This window comes from Felis catus, chromosome A2 (assembly GCF_018350175.1).
Source record: "Felis catus isolate Fca126 chromosome A2, F.catus_Fca126_mat1.0, whole genome shotgun sequence".
NCBI classification, from domain to species: domain Eukaryota; kingdom Metazoa; phylum Chordata; class Mammalia; order Carnivora; family Felidae; genus Felis; species Felis catus.
Genome location: NC_058369.1, coordinates 168,288,444 through 168,302,821, shown reverse-complemented (window position 1 = coordinate 168,302,821; position 14,378 = coordinate 168,288,444). Strand labels below are relative to the sequence as shown.

General features: G+C 57.2%; 1 protein-coding gene across 7 annotated transcripts in view; it reads left to right on the top strand.

Moving 5' to 3' along the window:
- PTPRN2 (protein tyrosine phosphatase receptor type N2) overlaps positions 1-14,378 on the top strand; it is an 801,801-nt gene that overhangs the window by 536,642 nt on the left and 250,781 nt on the right. The window lies entirely within an intron of this gene.

The following is a 14,378-nucleotide window of genomic DNA, read 5'->3' as shown; positions in this document are numbered from 1 at the left end:
AACCAACCGGTGCTATTGCGTCGAAATTGTGGATTTCACGGCCCGGGCCGTTACAGATAATTAACTGCTAGGGGGCGGCTGATTTATGAGTGCTCCTCGCTCACCGCGGAGACGCCCTCCACGGAGCCACTCAAAGATGAGCCGCTCTCGTGGGGAAATCTGCCGTTCGGCAGTTGGGAGTCCTGGCTCTCGAAAGGAGAATTTTAATTCGTTGCTCCTCACGAACAGGCTCCCTTCCGCGCTTGCCGAGTGGCGGGCGGGTAGGAAGGGCCTCGCAGAGAAAGCGCCCGCGCCCGTGTTCCGCTGGCGTGACGGGCAAAGTGGGGAGGAGACGGGCAGAAACTCGTCGGCGAAGCCTCCGCGGGACCGAAAGGCCCCACTGTGCCTGGTCCCTTCACTCCCAGCTCGGGCCGCGAGGGTGAGCGTGTGTCAGGGAGGACGTCCCACTCGACCCCGCGTGCAGGCCGTGAGGGGAGGAGAAACCTGGAGACGCGGGTCCGAGAGGCCCAAGCCCCGGGGAAGCAGCGGGGCCAGTGGCAGAAAGGGCCAGGATGGCGTGGAGCGTCGGAGTCTCGATGGAAGCTTCCGACCGTGCTGCCGGTCTGGGATGCAGCAAAGACGGGGAGCCCCTGCCCTCCTTCCCTGCCTCATCCTCACGGGGGGGTCCTGTTCGGTGTCGAGTCGTTGTCGCAGGAGGTCACCGGGGAGAACGTCCACGCTGCTTCTGCCGGGAAAGCTCTGGCACCAGGAGCCCCCCCGCCCCAGGGTCCACATGAGGACGTGGGCTGCCGGCCCCCCCCCCCCAGACCCCAGTGCGGGGCCTGGTACCCGGGGGCCCTCTTCCTGAGGGAAACACGGTCTCCTGTAGTTTCGGGAAAGAGAGGGGACACGGCGATGGGCTGCGCCCCCGGCTCGCTCCGGCCGAGCAAGGTTTCAGAGGCGCCCTCCCGGCCGGCTGCTGAACAGCAGAGGGTGAACAGCACTGTCGGTGGGACCCCAGCCCTCCACCTGTTGGGGGACGTCGCTCAGACCGGGGGGTTCTGGACGTTGTGACTTCGCGTCCTCGCGCCTCCCCGGCATCTTGGCCAAACCCTGCTCCGGTCCCTCCCTCCCCTAGGTCGGCTCCCCTCTTTGAGCCCCTCTGCCCTCCGGTGGCTCGGGGGTCACCGACCCGGCCCGTGATGTGCTGCTGCAGCCCCCCCAAGCTTCGTGTCTGTCTTCTCCCTGAACCTCGTGTCTCCCGGTCTCGGCTCCCCCCACACGACTCCGCCTCCTGCCCCGTCACGGGAGGTGATCCGCCTCGCTGGGTCCCTGGGAAGCCTCACAGGAAGATTCTCTGCTTCCCCAGCCCCCGCAGCCCCCGGCGGTGTGTGCTGTCCCCGTGTGGCCCGCCCCGCCCCTTGAACCCACGCGGAGCGGCCAGATTCCGGCCAGCGGCTGCGAGCGGCTCCCAGTCGTGCCCAGCTTTTCCCTTCTCCGTTCATTTTGGCATCTGGACACTCCCCGTCCGTCCCTCTTTGGCCTCGGTTTTGTGTGGTTTTCCGTGGGTGTGTGTTCTTTCGTGTTTCTGTGTCTACAGTGAGAGAGCCCCCCTCCCCGCTCGGCTCAGCGCCCCGTTCGCTCGCTCGCTCGCCGTAAAGATTCTCACGGGGTGCCTGTGGGCGCCTGGCACCAAGGACCGGGTCTGCGGCGGGGGGGCGGCGGACAGACCTCCCCCTGGCGGAGCTCCTCTCCCGCTGGGAGCCGGGACCCACGGAGGGACCGGGCTCGCTGTCCCCTGTCAAGACAGAGCCCTGCGTCACCTCCACTGGTTTTGTCTCTCTGGCTCGAGTGGACAAACCATCTCTGCGTTTCTGTGCCACGAGCCTCACGCCGGGTCCGCATCGCAAACGCGAATCAGGTCCACGCCCGGACAGCCTCATCGCTGCCGTCACCCCCTCTCCCTCCTCATCTGGCCTCCTCACCCGTGGGCTTGGGAGCCCCGTGGCCTCGACGTCTGCCCTTCTCTCGACCGGCACACACGTTCACGCTCACCTCCTCGGACGCCACCCGCGTCTCCGCCTGTGCCGTCCGTTCCCGTGTCCGCCAGCGGCGGCGCTGTGGGGAGCCTCCGGGCTTCGGGGCGAGTGTTTGTTTTCTTTCTCCGCCCCCGCGGGGCTGTGGCTTGGGGGTCAAAGGGCGTGTCTCGCTGGCACAAACTCACCGGCACGGATCTCGGGGGACGGCTCCGCACCCGCCAGACGGTCATTTGCAAGCGCTTTCACTGGCCGTTCCCGTACGCACACTTGGGATTCTCCCCTCCCTCGTGTGCGCACACACCCACCCCCCTCCGTCCACGCCCCTGCCGCGAGCCTCCTGCGCCAGAGCTCTGCATCCCGCCTGTGTCTACGCTGCCAGCTGGGACGAATGTCGGGTCCCCTCCGCTCTTGCCCCCTCTGCACTAGCACATCAGCCCCCCCTCTCCGGCTAGTGGCTGTCAGCACGCAGTCCGCTCCCGCGTTTCCCGCGCTGTTAAGTAAAAACCCCGACGCCAGAGATGCCTTCCCAGCAAACGCTTCAACATCGGTGCGTATTTCCCACACACGGCGCCTCCCCCGCCTGCTCCCTGCACCCCGTCACCGCTCGGTCTCCCCGGTTGTTGAAGGTTCTGCATTCAGCCGCCTCTGACTCACGGCTGCCACACCAGCCGCCCCCTCCTGGACCGCGGTCCCTTGTCCCCCAGGCAGGTCTCACTGACCACTGAGGTCCCCGCTCTGACGACCCCACAAGGCACAGTCTTCTTCCTTGTACTGCCTCCCGAGGGATCGCGTCCAGGCCTTGGCTCTGTTGTTACCCGTAGGATGGTGACCCCAGACTCCCCTCCCCAGGCCGACACGCTCACTGTGCCCCAGTCACCCCTGCGTCTCTGCACCTGGAGGTGTGCCGAGCCATCTCAGCTCACGAGGGCAGAGCAGGACACCTGAGCTCCCTGCCACCCCATCTCCGTCCCCGAGTTTCTGCGTCCCACAAACAGAAAGGGTGTCACTGTCAGCCGTGCAGTGCGGTCTCGGCGTTGGATTGACCCGACTCCCGGGCAGGCGGGGGGGTCCTGCTAGGTGGGGGCAGGGTGCCAGCGAGCCCCCCCCCCTCCACAGCACTGGCTCCTTCCTTTCTGCCCACTGACTCGTTTCCCTCTGGTCCCTGAGTGGCCAGAGCCTGACCTCGCCACCTTCAGGGGCAGAAACAACCACCCCCAGGGACTGGGACCCGGCCGTGCAGACTCCCCTGCCATCCTGGTTGCCCCCCAAGCCCTGTCTCGTCCGAAGCCCCAGAGCTTTCTTGCTGCACCGCATGTGTGGAGACCAGCTCTCCATTCGCCTGCCCTTGTCCTCCTGGTGGTCTCAGAAGACAGCGTTCCCTCCCCTTGAAGTTGACTGAGGTCGTTCTTGGCAGGTTCTCCTGCCCAGGATCCCTGCCCCCTCCCCGGACTCCTGCCAAAGCCGAGCACATTCAGAGGCCGCCCCCGATGGAGGCAGGGGCGCCGGTGGGATTGGAGCTGGTTTTGGAAAGTGAAAATGGGAACAAAGGGGGCAAAAGTGGAGGTGTTTTTAAAAAGCTAACGTCTCTTTCTCTGACGTTAACCGTGTCGTGCTGTATTAGGCCTGATTTTGATGATTCTGGGTTTTGTTTTTTTTTTTTTTGCATGCATGCATTTGCTGTGTATCTGCTAATTCTGAGTCTGGAGTGAGGGGTGGACGGTGATTGCTAAACGCCTCGCGGTCTCTCTCCCTGGTGCTCGAGACTCACACACGTGGTGGCAGAGCCAAAGCCCTTTAAGCCAGATGGAAATACCTCGAAACAAAACTTAAAGGAAATGAACAGATTACAGTACACGCACACATTCCTAATAGATCGGGGGTATTTTGTCGTGTTTCAGGATCTGATTTCTGACATCTTGAAAGGGTTTGCATTTTCTTCAAATTAATAAAGTCATGTTTCTTCAAAAGGAAAATTATAATATTACAAGAAAAATTCAAACATTTAGAAGGAAAATCATCTAGATGATTGTCACTGGGAGGGATCCGGGAGGGCAGACCCCTGCGCCTAGCTCCCGTAGGTGCATGTGAAATACGGAGTTACTTTCTGATCTCGTGACGGTGCGATCGCAGCGGGAGAGCGGCTGCCCCTCGAGCCCGGCTTTGCTCCCGAGGCTCGGAAACTCAGCATGGGAGCTTCAGAATAGCACACGGCGCCACACGGTGGTCCTGGTTCAGACCGAGTGCTGAGGGCCTGCCACGGAAGGGGCCCGGGATGGTAATGAGCTCTCCGTCACCCGGCAGATTCAGGCAGAAGAGAGACGGCCATCTGTTCAGATTCTGAAAAAGGAAATCTTTCCATCTAGTGTAGGGAGGAGAAAGTTTTCCTCACCCTCCTAGGGTCCCTGGCTGGGGACAGTTACGCCGGCAAAGACCGATGAGCAGGAGAAAGGTACACAGGTGTGTTCAGTACAAGTTTCACACGGCACGGGGGCGTAAGGAAATGCAGACCTGAGTATTTCCTGTGGGATTTGACGTGACGGGCAGTCGTGGGGAGCACGGTAGGTTGAGGGGTGTATGGGCGGTGGTGGGAGCACGTTGGGTTGAGGGGTGTGTGGGAAGGGCGGTGGGGTGTTGACTGAGGGAGGCCTGTTTGCAGGGATCTGCTCAGTGTCCCTCTGTCTAGGAGATCCAGGCTGTCCCTTCCTCCGGACACAGAGGACCGTCTCTGGTGAGGGTCCGTGACCTGCTTCAGGGAGAAGGGGCGGCCGGGGAACCTTCCCGCTCTGGCGCCGTCGGGACCTCCTTCGGGTGGAGGTATTTGCATGTGGAGGCGCCGTATTGGGGCAGCGTGTCCTGAGCCCCGTCCCGGTGTGGTGGGGTGTGGGGCGTGGGGGGGAGGTGAGGTGGACCCCACCGTCATCGCCACCCCCCTCTGCTTACCTGTGCACGTCTCTCGCTTCTGTCACCTCTTGGGCTCCTGGGCCACGATTTTGTTCAAAGAAAGGAATCCGGGGCCAAGACTAGGCTGATCCCAAATGTCCCTTAAAAGTCCGTGACGCTGTGCTCGTGTGTCGACCCCAGGAATCAGCGTGCGTTCACCACACGGTGTGTGTGCACGCGTGATACCTGGTACCGTGCGGTGTGACAGCTGTTTGAGAAAACAGCCCCTTCCTCCGCAGAACCCCACAGGGACCGCTGAGGCGCATGTGGGCACCACATGCAGCCTTGGGCTGAGTCCCTGGGGCCCTGCCCACCCCCAGATGCCCTGCTCGGTGGGTCCGGTTGGACAAGGACATGACTTGACTTTGACATAGAGGGACCTTTGCCCAGTGTGACCATCAGGGTGAGCGTCCCCAAAAACAGAGATGGGGGAGGAGCGTCACCTGACCTCAGGTTTGGGGGAGGCTGTCCCCTTCCATGTCGTGGGTGGCACGGGGACCTGCCTTCGTCATGCCTGGTGGACTCACAGGGTAGTTGACGGGGCTCTTGGCACGAGGAGTATGACCACGGCCCTGCCGGCAGGGGACCGTCTGGCCAGTCAGCCTCGTGGCGACCAGGGAGGCGGGGTCACGGGCCAGTCTCACGGGGCCTAGAGCGTGATCTGGAGTCTCGTCTGCAGGCAGTCGCGTGGTTTCTTTAGTAAAGATCAAATGTGCTCAAAGTCACGCACTCAGCTCGTAGAGAGCTCGTGAGGGTGGTTGCCCACAGCCTAGACAGCTTCCCCCCCCCCGCGTCCCAGGGGTTTATCGTAGAGGACCTTTGGAAAAATCAAACCCGAATGAAATACAAAGCCAGAGGAAGGTAACTAATTACACTGGAAGAATCAAACAGAATGTGATGATTTCATTAAAAATCGTTCTGAGGCCTCTCACGGTGAGGCAGCCACGTCACCTGTTTGCACAGGCAACGTGCAAATACACGCATGTGGTCCCTCGCACAGCTGGGGGATGCTAAGCGAGTTCTCTCCTTTCCCAGAAATGTCTTTAATGCGATTTTTGACTGTTTATTTTGAACGTGTTGTAGATGGTGCAGGGACTTGGAGAGACGGTGCCAAGATGCCCTGTTTGCCCTTCACCTCGTGTCCCCCAGACCAGGAGGCTGATGTTCGCTCAGCACGTGCATAGTTGTGTCCTTTTACCTTTGATGCCCTTCTCACGGTTTTAATAAGGAGAAGACCAGAGTGCGTGTTCACGTGTACAAACTTGTGAGGGCGCGACGGGAGACACCCCGGTGCACGTCCCCGGGCTCCGTGTGGCCACGCCAGCCCCTGCTCACCTGTCGACCTCACAAAATGTGAGAGAGAAGGGTGAAAATAACTCAGGTCATCATGTGTTTGTAAGGATCTCCCTCGGCACCGTGTCGCACAGGGAGGACGCCGTTAGTGATATAAAACATCCCTGCTGCTGGGATCCAGGCGCACCTTGGGAATCCCAGGAGAGGGGTGCTGGCTGTGGGCAGTTGGTGGGGGCAGGTGGTGGGAGCCTAACGTGGAGACGGGGGGCTCGGGGATGGGTGCCGTCGGAGGTGTGGAGTCCGTGAGAGAACGGACGGCGGGGCCGAGGATAAGTCTGCCGGGTGGGCAAGATGGGGGCGTCAGGGTGGACAGGGTCTCTCGGGCAGAGACGGTAACGTTGTGTTGTCGTGAGTCCGTGCTACCTGTAGAAAAACGAGGCGTCCTCCCCTGGACGTGCCCGAGCTCCCACGGCTCGCCCACGGCTCTTCCGTGACCAGAGGCGCCCCGAGAGCCCAGGGCAAACCTTGGAACCTCTCTGCAGAAACACACACGCTCCTACGCACGCCAGGGTGGTTCCAGGGATGCACGGCGTCCCCACCCAGTGCCCAGGCCCCCAACAAGCTTCTGGGAGCCGTGGCTGACCGGCTGCTGGGGCTCGGGTGGTTCCAGAGAGATCTGGGCTCCCCGTATTTGTCCTTTGGTTCAGGAGTCACCTTGGGTTATGCTAATGTGCATTTCTGAACCCAGAAAATGGAATTTGTTCTTCCTAAAAGCAAAAGTGCATGAGTCCTAAGAAAAGCCTGTTTACTTGTCAACATTCTTAATTTGTGTTTGAAATGAGAGCGATCTGCATGAAATTCATTAAAGTATTGGCAGGGCCTTCCCAGATCTGTTCTGTTCTCTGCCTGCTGGGCAGAGGTGATGGGGGTCAGAGGTCAGCTGAGAGAGGCTGAGGGGCTCTGAGTTCTGCTGGAGCTCAGCTCCCCCGCCCCCTGCCCGGCCCATCAGGCCCCACTGCTGCTCTCCACACTGTGTTCTCATTTCTTAAAAGTGAAGAAAATCACACAGAACTGTGTTCGATGTAATTAACAGCACTTGCCATATCGACAAATACGAGTTTATTATGAAACAGCATTTTTTCCTTCTGAAATGCTGTAGTAAGTACCACGTCACGTGGGCCACGAATGTCTTTTCAATACTTTTTGTGGTTTAGAGGCAGGAGAGGTGCCATGTGATGTGGCAGTTGCTATGGTGACAGATTCAATTTTTATTCAACATCAGAGCAAACAGTCAACGTCAAATGAAATAAGGAACGTCCGCCCGGGGCACCTCACCCGCCCCGCCCCTGCTCCCAGCGCCTCCCCCTGCATTCTGGGGGGAAGTGTGCCCAGTACGTGTCTCCCTCGCAGGCTGTTATGGCTGGGATTTGATGGTGTCCCCGTAAGGCGTGTGGGCCCGTCTCAATAAAGTGGGGTATTGTCTCCGTGGCTTCCTCTGAGTTAGTGGGGTGTCAGGAGGGTGTTTTCAGTGAAAGAGCTAAGCTCTAGAGACACTAAGCTCTACAGCTCTCAGAGGGTAACGTTTCAGAAACCCCTTGGAAGGCTCAAGCGGTAAGACTTGGAATTGCTCGAAAGAAAGTGAGGAAGCGTGGAGGGAGTAATCCCCAGCCCAACCCAACACAGCCGCCCTGGCCACCAGCCGCACGCGGCTCACAGACGAGGAAACCGAGGCTCAGAGCCTCAGTGATGGGGGCGGCGGTCAGGTTTCAGCCGGGACGGTCTGATGCCAAGCCTGTGTCTTACTCCCCAGATCGTGCCGCCCCGGCATCCACGGTGACGGTGCCTTCCAGGGGACATCCAGCCCCCTGTGGGACCCTTCAGACAGAGTCCCGGCGGCTGCCGGCCCTGAGCCCCCTGCGCCAGCCTGGGCTTTGGGCAGGAGGTGGAACGGCCTGGTGTGGTCTGCAGGCGGCTGTGACAAAGCACCGCACGCCAGTGGCTCAGACGGCACAGGTGTGTGTCACAGCTCCGGACTGGCATCCCGGGTCGTTCCCCAGTGGCCGTGACGAAGGATCAGTTCCAGGCTCTGACCACCTGCACCTGCTGTCCCGTGCACATCTGTGCTCATGTCCAGACTTCCCCGTTTCATAAGGACACCTCTCCTATTGGACCGGGATCTCTATAAAGACCGGGTCTCCAAATAAGTTGCCCCCAAGTAGTGGGGGTTGTGACCCCAACATATCATCTGGGGGGACATGCTGGCAATCTCCCCTCCCCACCCCACCCAAGCGCTCAGGGTTTAGAAAGCTGCTTCCCTACCAGGGGTCCTGAAGTCGGGAGTGGGGAGGAGCTGTGTGGGATGAACAGACGCCCCGTCCTCGGGGCCAAGGGGGCGCGTCGTCCCTCGGCAGCCTCCTCCTCCCCGTGAAGGGCTCCCATGGCATCTGTCAGAGCGTAGTCGAGTTATGTGATTTCATGTCTGTCCCCCTTTAACCGTGCGCTCAGGAGTAAAATCCACGTGTGTCTTAATCATCCCCGGTGTCTCCGGCGCTCGGCACAAGGCCTGACATATGGCAGGAACTCAATAAACACTCGTTGAAGCGAATTGAATCGTGAACCCTGGCTGCAGGGCAGACGCCCCTTATTGGCACGTTCCGTCCCTTTATGCTCGCTTTTTCATGGATCATTCAGACTGCCTTTCCCGGGGCTCTGAAGCCCCCGTGGAAAATATATTTCACATTGTGTGGGCTGGGTCTGCTGTCGCCGAAACAGCAGAGGACCGTGCTCCTCACCGCAATCCTAGGCTGCGTCCCCATGACAACTGATCTGAATACCTTAATTGCTGATTTGAATACCTCCTCTTTGCTTAATCCAGGGGTTTAAAAAAAAGGCTCTTTCCATCCGTATGAAATAATTAGTAATCAATATAACAGAAAATATCATCAAATGCTAAACTTAAAGCAATCTCATGTCAGAACAGACATGAGACCCACGCAGTGGTCGTCCAGGATGGTGTAGGTAAACGTGTCCACACCCCCCTGCGGCGAGAAGGGGGATCCGCCGTCCTGACGCCCCTGAAACCGGGCCTGTTCTTCAGCCTGCCTCACACCCAGCAGAGCCACTGACACTGCATTAGCGGCCTCTAACTACGGTGCTTGCAAATGGGGGTTGTGGCCGGAGCTGGGTCACAGGTCCCTGCCGGGGGGCATCGGGGCCAACAGGACGTACCTCCTTCTCCCTCACCTGGGCTCCCAGGCTCAGGGTGGCCGTCCACACCAGGCCCTGAGATCAGGGGCCACGTGGTCCTGCCACGTCTCCACATCCCAAAGACGGGGCCTCATTAGCAGGCCCTGGCACCCCGCGTGCCACAGATGGGGTGCCCCCACAGCCGGTCTGCACAGGTCCCGTGGCCCTTATGTCTCCTGTCTGGATGGTGGCCACCACTCCTGGGTGTCGGGGCCTGGGGCCACTGTGACACAGGGCCACAAACTGGGGGCTTAAGACGGAGGAGTTGATCTCTTGCACTGCGGAGGCCAGAGCCCCAAATCCAGGTGTGGGCAGGGCTGTGCTCCCTCTGAGGCCTCCAGCCTCTCTGCCTCTGCCAGCTTCTGGTCTTGTGGCCATCCTTGGAGGCCTGTGATTTCTCGACCCATCTCTTCAGCCTTGCGTCTGTGGCCATTTGGCTTCTCCCATGCGTCTGTCCTTAGAAGGACACCCGTCACGTTGAACCGAGGCCCACCCTACCCCGGTGTGACCTCATCTTAACCTGATCACGTCTCCAAAGACCCTGTTTCCAAAGGAGGCCTCTCTCAGATAGCGAGGGTTGGGAATTGCATGTGCCTCTTTGGGGGACACAAATCTGATCCACAGTACCCTGAAATCACAGATGTCCTCTCCCCTCCTGACTTGAAGCCCCAGGATTGATGGCTGACTGACCTCCCACTGAATTTTTCTCCTTTTGGGGATACAGTATTTTGCTTATGTGATTGTATGGACCAAGTCGGCCTCTCCAGCCTGATCTGTTTCCCCTTTAATGGTCTAGTTTGACCCCCAGACCACACACACACACGTGCGCGCGCCCCTGTCTGCCCGGTGCTGACAAAACTGGGGAGACCCAGTGTCAGCATCCAGGGTTGGGGTCATCACGGTTCACACCTGTCCCGTGAACCCTGAGAGAGTAAAGAGTGTGTGGACGTGGCCCATTCGTGGGCCTCTCCCGTGATTCCATGTTTTCAGGTAAATGTGAAAAGGAAATCCAAATTTTTATTAAACTAGCTAATTCTTGTTGTATTGCTATATTAAGTTATTTTTTCTCATCAAGACTCTTAAGAGTCAAAGCCCTCAGACACGTGAGCACCGGAGGTCTCTGTGATATGAAGTAATTTTCAGCCGGAGGGTACGTTAGGCACACAACACTCCCACCCACGAGGCCGTGAGCAAAACCCAAGTTTCCAAATTCTGAACAAGCTACACCCTCCTCCCAGGGCCGGGGCGAGCGGGCGACTACCTTCTGGACGTGTGGTCGAGGGTCAGCAGGTGGAACTCAGCTTCGGGAGCCCACAGGTGCGTCTGCACTGCAACCAGACCTTTGCTGTCTGAGCACCCGGAGCCCCTCCGAGCCACACCTGGACCCTGCAGGCCACTGACTGCGGTCTGGTCACTGGGGATAGAGAAGGGAGGGGTGCGTCCTGTGGCAGCCACGGGACCGCCCCTCCCTGGGTACTGAACACGGGCCCATCCCCGGCCTGAGGGCGGCCCCTACTGTCCACACCACACGATATGCTTTATAATCCTGTGTCAGGGGACCCTCAGAACGGCAGGTGCAGACAGACCTCACACGCCTCGGAAGGGAGGAAGACCGAGGCCGCTGGGCGTCATTTCTGTGCGACAGGGGCCCCGGGTAACGGTTGGCTAGTGAGGCTCCTGCGTGTACAACCCTTTCATGGGACTATAGCTGTTGTTCTTACGGAGAATGTAAAGCAAAAAGAAAATTCTCAACAAGGAACTTTCTTCCCTTGACCAGCACTCGGATTTAATGCTGCACTGAAAACATAAGCTTGTTTCCTCCGTCGCGTGAGGGGACCCACCTTGCGATCACACGTGTGACATACCTGAGGGGTTGTGTTTCCTGCCACACAGTCGGGGCACCTGAACCACCCACTTCCTGGTCACACATCCTGGGGCCACAAGTCTGAGGTCCAGGCATGGTCATGGTTGCTTTCCTCCGAGGCCTCTCTGCTTTGCCCTGTGGATGGCCGTCTCCCTCTGTGTCCACTTGTGGTCCTCCTGTGTGTGTGTGTGTGTGTGTGTGTGTCCTGATATCTTCAAAGGACACCGATCGGATCGGATCAGCGCCCATCGCAGGGGCCACATTCTGACTTAATCATGTCTGCACAGACCCCATCACCAAATACAATCACGTTCTGAGGTCCCGGGAGCAAGGGTTCAGGATACGAGGGGGGCACAACTCAGCCCATGACACTGCCCCGTGGTCAAATCTGGCCTGTTTGCGTCAGAGTCCCAAAGATAGTGTGTAGATAAGCTAACTTCTGAGAAACACGTGTTCGCCGTGTTCTACACCACAATTAAGAGTTGATAGAAGAGTAAAACATAATACCAAGCCAGCGAGTGACAGACAAGGTAAAGACCAGTGTGCATTTCTAGAAAGATAATGGGACACCTCTGTGCACAGAGCCACCAAACCCGTGGTATCATCTGGGACATCCAGCCGCAGCGAGGGAGTAAAAGTTACCACATGGCCTGAATCAGGGGGTCTCACCAGTGGTGGTGCTCAGGTGGGAAACCCGGCGTCCTAAGCAGCAGGGGAGGGCTGGCCATGGTCGACTGGCCCGAGGGGCCTCCATCCTCCAGTGGGAAGTGACAGCCAGGGCCAGAGGCAGACACTCCCCTCCAGCCTGGGGTCCCCTGGATAAAACTCTTGACGTTGAAACAATATCGATTGTGTTGCGATTTTATTTCTCTGGCGAAGGGTTGTCTGTTTCTTTGTGGCTTATTTACTGATGGAAGCCTTTTCATTTTGGTGTGCAGCAGGTAGAGTAATGAATTTATTTTAGAAATGTCAGTGATGTTTCATGATGCTGCCTTCGGCAGCAACATAAAAGGGACTGATTGTTAAACTGCTAATTTACAGATCTTCTCTAAGTGAATGCAAACAAATTCTGGTCCTCAAAGCCCTGCTAATATACAATGTTCAATTTTTAATTTCCAGTCCATCTTAGATTATGGGGATGAAAAACAATATTTAATCCCTCGTTAACACATGAATAAGCGGAAGCTGTCATTTTCAACCAGACAATAACGGGATTATCTCAAGAACTGTCAGTTTATGTGAAAACATTATGTTGCCCAAATTTTCATAAAAATTAGCAGTGGATAATATTCAAGATCAGAGCCATGGAAAGAGGAAAGTCTGCATTCATGGTAATAAATATTCATATTTGTCTGCTCAGGAGATGAAAATCTAATCAAGAGGCTATTGATGCGCTGGCTTTTTTTTTTTTAACCAAGACGTTTCATCTAAATTGGGTTTGATATGGAAATTAGTCTCACTGGAGTCCTCCAGGCTGGGAGCACGGGAGGATCAGGGGTGGGGCGTCCGCGGAATCAGGTGCTGCTCCGGCGGTGGGGCTGCAGACCGCAGCCACCGCCAGCGTGGGAACCCAGCATCTCGCTTCGCTCAGGGTCCTGGGTGTCTAACGAGATGGAGTGCTGTGGACCCTCCCTCTCCTTTTTAAGAAAAACACAACATAATTTCATGCCAGTTAACTCGTAGCTACTGCAGGGTTAAAATCATCTGTGTTTTTGCTTTTGTTGACAATTACCATAAATCAGAAGACGCTCTGCATGAAGCTTAATGAAATATGCATGATTTAAAACAGAGAAGATAGTAGCTGCAGGATGCTGCTTTATGTGTGTGTGTGAGGGTGTGTGTCTGTGTGTGTGAGGGTGTGTGTCTGTGTGTTTATCTGTGTGAGTGTATCTCTGTGTATGTGTGTGTCTGTGTATGTCTGTAAGTGTGTGTGTGTGTGTGTGTGAGCTTGTGTCTGTGTGTGTGTGTGTGTGAGTGTGTCTGTGTGTGTGAGGGTGTGTGTCTGTGTGGGTGTATCTCTGTGTCTGTGTGTCTGAGTGTCTCTGTGTATGTGTGTGTCTGTGTGGGTGTCTGTGTGGGTGTATCTCTGTGTGTGTCTGAGTGTCTCTGTGTGTGTGTGTGTCTGTGTGTGTGTGTGTCTGTGTGTGTGTGTGTCTGTAAGTGTGTGTGTGAGCTTACGTCTGTGTGTATGCCTGTGGGTGTGTGTGGATGTGTGTGTGTCTGTGTAAGTGTGTGTGTGTGAGGGTGTGTGTCTGTGTGTGTCTGTGTGTCTGTGTGTGTATCTGTGTGTGTGTCTGTGGGTGTGAGTGTATGTGTGTTTGTCTATGTGTGTCTGTGTGTGTATCTGTGTGTGTGTGTGTCTGTGGGTGAGTGTGTGTGTGCCCGTGACCCAGCATATGTCTGTGTGTGTGAGTGTGTCTATCTCTGTGTGTGTCTGTGTCCGTGTTCCCGATACTTTCTTGAAGGCTACACTTTTGTCTCCGCTTCAACAAGCATTTGAAAACACCGGACCCGGGAGGCGCTCATTACTGAACACGGTGCAGGCCGGTCCCACTGTTTCTGGCCCCATCGAGGCGCCCTGTCTTCACCATCCGCGAGCGGCCCAGGCCACTGAGAACCCACCCCCAGCCCTCAGGGGTCTCCCTCACGCCTCGGGCCCCCAAGTGGAGCAGAACCTTCCACAGCCCACGCTTACAAATTCCTCGAGAGCAAGAACAAGATACGCCGTTGCATCCTTGGCAAAGGACCAGATACCGCTCTTTAGCACGCCAGAGGCCGAGTAACCAAGTGGCCTCGTGGCGTACCAGAAATGTTTCCTGCTTCCATAAGCAGGATTTTCCCTAGGTCGCTGTAATTATGTTAAAGAGCAGAGTATTTACGTTGACGTGTATTTTAAAACCGTGATCCCAACACATACTTTCCATTCACTCTATCCCCTCACTCAAGTAGAGCGGATTATTGTGGGAAAGCCCGTGGAAAACGTGGCTTCTCGGGACAAGGTTTTTCTGGAGACAGGT